Source organism: Pseudophryne corroboree, chromosome 3 (assembly GCF_028390025.1).
Source record: "Pseudophryne corroboree isolate aPseCor3 chromosome 3, aPseCor3.hap2, whole genome shotgun sequence".
NCBI lineage: Eukaryota > Metazoa > Chordata > Amphibia > Anura > Myobatrachidae > Pseudophryne > Pseudophryne corroboree.
In genome coordinates this window covers 242,481,069-242,488,245 of record NC_086446.1, presented here as the reverse complement: position 1 = coordinate 242,488,245, position 7,177 = coordinate 242,481,069, and positions in this window count along the sequence as shown.

Below are 7,177 nucleotides of genomic sequence, written 5' to 3'. Positions count from 1 at the left end.
ACGCGCAGCGGGCATGTGCATGGGGTTAGTACAGGGTATATGCATTACAATATTTTTCGACTTTGACAGCCCCTCCTCCAAACTCCAGTTATAGGAACTGTGCCCAGGGAGACGGACATTTCGAGGAAAAGGATTTATTTAATTATTATCAACTAAGGTGAGATACATACCAGCTCACACCACTAACATGCCGTACAACATGGCATTTAACAACAACGCATGCAACGGCATGACCAACAACAGTCACAGATTGACTGAACTCAACGCAACATGAGCGTAACTATAACCAAACTGCAGATATAGCCCGCACTGGGACGGGCGCCCAGCATCCTCTACGGACTAAGAGAAAAGGATTTAGCGTAGGTATTAAAATCCTATTATCTCATACGTCCTAGAGGATGCTGGGGATGCTTCAAGAACCATGGGGTTTATACCAAAGCTCTAGAACAGGCGGGAGAGTGCGGATGACTGTGCAGCACCGATTGACCAAACAAGAGGTCCTCCTCAGCCGGGGTATCAAACTTGTAAAATTTCGCAAAGGTGTTTGAACCCGACCAAGTAGCAGCTCGGCAAAGTTGTAATGACGAAACTCCCCGGGCAGCCGCTCAGGATGAGCCCACCTCTCTGGTAGAATGGTCTTTCACCGATTTCGGTAACGGTAATCCTGCCGTAGAATGAGCCTGCTGAATCGTATTACAAATCCAGCGCGCAATAGTCTGCTTAGAAGCAGGAGCCCCAATCTTGTTGGGAGCCCACAGGACAAACAGAGCCTCTGTTTTCCTAATCTGCGCCGTTCTGGCGACATAGATCTTCAAAGCTCTGACCACATCGAGAGACTGTGACTCCACTAAGGCGTCAGTAGCCACTGGCACCACAATAGGCTGGTTAACATGAAATGATGAAACCACTTTTGGCAGAAATTGCTGACGAGTTCTCAACTCCGCTCTATCAGCATGGAAAATCAAATAGGGGCTTTTGTGAGACAAAGCCGCCAACTCAGACACTCGCCTTGCAGACGCCAAGGCCAACAACATGACCACTTTCCAAGTAAGGAATTTTAACTCAACCTTGCGCAAAGGTTCAAACCAATGTGATTGCAAGAATTGCAACACCACAGTAAGGTCCCATGGTGCCACTGGGGGCACAAAGGGAGGTTGGATGTGCAGCACGCCTTTTACGAAGGTCTGAATTTCTGGAAGGGAGGCCAATTATTTTTGAAAAAAAGAAGAAGATCGACAAGGCCGAAATCTGTACTTTAATAGAGCCTAACTTTAGGCCCACATCCACACCTGCTTGTAGGAAATGGAGCAAATGCCCCAAGTGAAATTCTTCCGTAGGAGCCTTCTTGGATTCACACCAAGAAACAGATTTTCCCCAAATACGGTGGTAATGCTTTGCCTTTAGTTTTTTCCTGGCCTGAAGAAGTGTGGGAATGACTTCAGTGGGAATACCCTTTCGGGCTAGGATTTGGCGTTCAACCGCCACGCCGTCAAACGCAGCTGCAGTAAGTCCTTATACATGCACGGCCCCTGTTGTAACAGGTCCTCCCGAAGAGGAAGAGACCAGGGATCTTCTATGAGCAACTCCTGAAGATCTGGATACCAGGCCCGATCGTGCCTGCTGAGGAAGTCTGCTTCCCAGTTGTCCACTCCTGGAATGAAGACCACTGACAGAGCGCTGGCATGTCTTTCCGCCCAGCGAAGAATCTTCGTGGCCTCGGCCATCGCCGCTCTGCTCTTTGTTCCGCCTTGGCGGTTTATGTACACCACTGCTGTCATGTTGTCTGACTGAATCAAAATCGGCAGATCTCGAAGAAGATGTTCTGCTTGCAGTATGCCGTTGTAGATGGCTCTTAATTCAGAATGTTTATGTGTAGTCAAGCTTCCTGGCTTCACCACTTTCCCTGAAAGTTTCTTCCCTGTATGACTGCTCCCCAGCCTCGGAGGCTTGCATCTGTGGTTACCAGGATCCAATCCTGAATCCCGAACCTGCGTCCCTCCAGAAGGTGAGAACTGTTCAGCCACCACAGAAGGGAAATTCTGGTCTTGGGAGATAGAATTATTTTCCGGTGCATGTCCACATGAGACCCGGACCACTGGTCCAGCAGGTTCCACTGAAACACCCTGGCATGGAACCTGCCATACGGAATGGCCTCATAGGCCGCCACCATCTTCCCCAGCAACCGAGTGCAGTGAAGAACTGACACCTTTGCCGGTTTCAGAATCTGTTTTACCATGTTCTGTATTTCCAGAACTTTTTCCACTGGAAGAAAAACTCTCTGCAATTCTGTATCCAGAATCATACCCAGGAACGACAGCCGTGTCGATGGATCCAACTGGGATTTTGGCAAATTTAGGAGCCAATCGTGTTGTTGCAGAATTGTCAGTGAAAGGGCAACATTCTTCAACAATTGTTCCTTGGACCTCGCCTTTATGAGGAGATTGTCCAAGTATGGGATAATTGTGATTCCCTGCTTGCGCAGGAGAACCATCATTTCCGCCATTACTTTGGTGAAAATCCTCGGAGCAAAATCCGTGGACAGACCAAACGGCAACGTCTGAAATTGGTAACAACAATCCTGCACAGCAAACCTCAGGTAAGCCTGATGTGGAGGATATATGGGGACATGTAAGTATGCATCTTTTATGTCGACCGACACCATAAAATCCCCCTCCTCCAGACTGGAGATCACTGCTTCGGGACCACTAACAGGCTTGAATAAAAACCTTCCCCTTGTTGAGACGGGGGCACCGTGACAATCACTTGATTTTGACACAACTTTAGTATCGCAGCGCTTACTATTTCCCTTTCTGGAAGAGAAGCTGGCAAGGCCGATTTGAAAAATCGGTGAGGGGGTACGTCTTGAAACTCTAACTTGTACCCCTGGGTTACTATGTCTACTATCCAGGGATCCAGTTCCGAGTGCACCCAGACCTGACTGAAGAGTTTGAGACGTGCCCCCACTGGTGCGGACTCTCGCAGAGGAGCCCCAGCGTGATGTGGTAGATTTGGTAGAAGCCGGAGAGGACTTCTGCTCCTGGGAATTTGCCACAGCCTGTGACCTTTTTCCCCGACCTCTCCCCCTCGCAGCAAGGAAGGAAGACCCACGTCCTTTTTTTAATCTATTGGGCCGAAAGGACTGCATCTGATAGTGAGGCGATTTCTTCTGCTGTGCAGGGACATAAGGTAAAAATGAAGACTTACCCTCGGTAGCCATAGACACCAGGTCAGTGAGGCCGTCGCCAAACAAAACCCTATCGTTAAACGGTAGAGCCTCCATCACCTTCTTAGAGTCAGCATCAGCATTCCATTGATGTAACCACAACGCTCTCCTTGCTGAGACCGCCATGGCATTGGCCCTTGAACCCAAAAGGCCAATATCCCTTACAGCTTCTTTTAAATATGCTGCAGCGTCCCTGATGTGACCCAGAGTCAACAGTACACTATCCCTGTCTAGGGAATCTACCTCAGATGACAAGTTATCTGCCCACTTTTCAATAGCGCTACTCACCCATGCCGCCGCAACGGCAGGCCTGAGTAGCGACCCTGTAGTGACATAAATGGATTTTAGTGTATGTTCCTGCTTACGATCCGCAGGATCCTTTAGGGCTGCCGTGGCAGGGGACGGAAGCGCCATCTTTTTGGATAGACGCGATAAAGCTTTGTCTACCGTGGGGATTGACTCCCACCTTTCCCTGTCCCCAGAGGGGAATGGATATGCCACTGGAATTCCTTTGGGGACCCGAATCTTTTTGTCAGGATTTTCCCAAGCCTTTTCAAACAGCGCGTTCAGTTCATGAGAGGGAGGAAACGTAACCTCAGGTTTCTTTCCTTTATACATACAGACCCTAGTATCAGGGACAGCAGGGTCCTCAGTGATATGCAGTACGTCTTTTATGGCCACAATCATGTACTACTGAATACTCTTAGCCAGTTTTGGATGTAATCTCGCATAACTATAGTTGACACTGGAATCAGAGTCCGTGTCGGTATCTGTATCTACTATCTGGGCAAATGCACGTGTGGCACTATCCTGTGGTGTTCCCACTGCAGCACAGGCCCATGCCTAGCAACGCAGCACTGCATAGGTTAACTATCCTCTAACTTTTAGTGATGTCAGCAGGAGCTGACATGGGGGGCACTAGGACCCAGGGGAGTCAAGTCTAGAATCAGAGGAGCCCAACTGTCACAGCCAGAGAGCTGGGAGAAAAGTACCCTGCGATTGGCTGACCCCATGACCTTTACAGAGCGGGAAGCTGAGGAGGCAGGGTTACTGCTCTGAGGAGAGTGTGTGAGGCTGCAGTGTGGAGAGTTGTCGTCCAGAGAGCCCTAAAAGGGGTGACCAGCGGCGAAAGGTGAGCGGTCGCAAGTGGAGCCGTCTGCGCCCGACAACTGAGTGAGACGCTAGGGAAGGAAGCGTCGCAGCTGCTGAGAGAGAAGTGCTGACAGGAATCATATCAGCGTGCGAGCCGCAAGTGAAGCAGCATGGAGTCTCTGTCGTCACAGCTGGGAAGCACTGAAGAGGCTGCCTGACAGTGAGAGGATGGAGTGCAGCTGCGGGGAACAGTGAGTAACCTTGCCCCTTCACATTGTGTCTGTGACAGTGCCTCAGCACAGCCAGCCATACCTCAGTGACAGTGCCTCAGCACAGCCAGCCATACCCCAGTGACAGCCAGAACCCCTTTTTGTGTCATTCTCCAGTCAGCCCTGTTTAAGTCTGTCAGCACAGCCTAAGACCCCTGTCACCCATCACCTGAGGCTGCCAGGGTCAGACAGACAGTTAGAGGTGTTGTCAGTCAGTGAGGCCATTTCAGCAGCAGCTCAACTTGACAGCCAGCCAACCCTTGCCAACTCAGCCAGGCGCTTCCCTCATGCAGCAATATTCCCATTTGTTACTACAGACAGAGAGGGGAAGAGCCCTGAGATATATGACATCTATCAGCCAACCAGTACAGCAGCAGCACAGCCGTGTCCGACAGGCAGAGCCCAGGGGGAGAATTTGATGCTTTTAATCTACGCAAGGTCCCCCGGGGACAGCGACAGTGTTGTGTTCAAGGAATGAGAAAAAAAGGTTACTGCTTATTAGGAGTTACCTTAAAGAAGGTGATATTAGTTAGCACTAGTACCGACAGAAACAGCCCGTGCGAACAGTATTGATCCCCCCTTACCCTAGATAGTGAGTGGCTATCTGACAGAATTGCATCCAGTTATTTTAGTCCGTATTTACCTCAGGATTTGTACTGAAAGCCTTCCTATAAGATATCTGAGATAATATACAAAACTCAGTTACTAGTCACTGCCGGATTGTACTCCTACACCCTCTAGTGGACACTTGAGATACTGTAAGGAACACTACGGTTAATAGTAATTCTACAGCAACTGTGTGGACACTTTGGACACTAATTTGGACACCGTTCCTGGTTACTTGCTGCCAGTCAATTGGTAGACATTTAAGATTATGGTTAATAGTGACGTAATAGTATACGATAAATAATTTGTGAGAAGTTCATTTACGAGTATATTGAAGAAATACTTGCAATTGTGAGTTCTCCTAAAAGCCGTGAATTTGTTATATGTAACTAAAATGTTTAATGCTTGACTATATTACCTGTGATACCATATGATCTCGAACTGCTGATCTGCATATTGATCTGTTCCTATATATAGTGACATTGCTTAATTTCAATTCTACCCTACTAAACCGTTTAACACAATAGCAGTGACACCTTATTGGTGATAATAAAATACCAGTCACTGTCCAAAAGTGTGGTGACTTGTTTGTCTGGGGTCTGTTTGGGGGTCCTCATCCTTCTGCTGGGTATCCAGAGGTGACAAGAAAGCAAAGTCCAAGAAGACTGGGACCGACATCATCAGGGGAAATTAAGGTACGAAACACCGCCACTTCACCACCCGGTGGCCTGTGACACACGTTTCTATGACCCCGAAGGGGTCTGGGTCTGTGACAAAGCATCTTCCATGGATTTTCTCCATGTTTGGTTCTTAAACTCAGATTTATCGAATCTCTTAGTCAACTTATTCACGTTTGCATTTAAAACACTCAACATATTCACCCAATCATCCGTCGGCGGTGCCGACACGGTCACTCTCACAGTATTTACTGTCCCCACTCCAGCCTCCTCCTGGGAAGAGCATTCAGCCTCAGACATGTCGACACACACGTACCGACACCCACAACCACACTGGGGCTATAGGAGACAGACCCACAATAAAGCCTGCAAGAGGGACACAGAGAGAGTTCTGCCAGCTCACACCCAGCGCCTATCCCGGTACTGAGGCCAGTAAAGTGACTCCCCAGACCTGTTAGCGCTTTTTATATATATCAATCAGCACCAAATTGCTTGTGCCCCCCCCCCGTTTTTCACCCTGTTACTTGTACAGCGGTGTGGAGGACAGGGTCAGCGTCTCTGCAGCTTCTGAGGAGAGAATATGGCGCTGGTCAGAGCTATGCGGCTAAGCCCCGCCCACTACATGGCGCGCTTCAGTCCCGCTCAAAGTTATGATTATACTGGCGGGGGTCCCGTAACTAGTGCCCGGAGCACTGTTATCACTCATGCCAGTCTGATTTGAGGTCTCATGCCGCCCAGGGCGCCCCCCTGCGCCCTGCCGTGCTGTGTTATGTGTGGGAGCATGGCGCGCAGCGTGGCCGCTGCGCGGTACCTCCTCTGCCATCACTGAAGTCTTCTGATCTTCTGATACTCACCCGGCTTCTTTCTTCCGGCTTTGTGAGGGGGCGACGGCGCGGCTCCGGAAACAAGCAGCTAGGCGTACCGTAGTGATCGAACCCTCTGGAGCTAATGGTGTCCAGTAGCCTAAGAAGCAGAGCCCTTGAACTCTTAAGAAGTAGGTCTGCTTCTCTCCCCTCACTCCCACAATGCAGGGAGCCTGTAGCCAGCAGGTCTCCCTGAAAATAACAAACCTAAATAAAGTCTTTTTCTGAGAAACTCTGGAGATCTCCTCAGTGTGCATCCAGTCTCACTGGGCACATAATCTAACTGGAGTCTGGAGGAGGGGCATAGGGGGAGGAGCCAGTTCACACCCATTCAAAGTCTTATTGTGTGCCCATGTCTCCTGCGGATCCCGTCTATACCCCATGGTTCTTGAAGCATCCCCAGCATCCTCTAGGACGTATGAGAAAACGTGTTAGCAAAAGCTATGA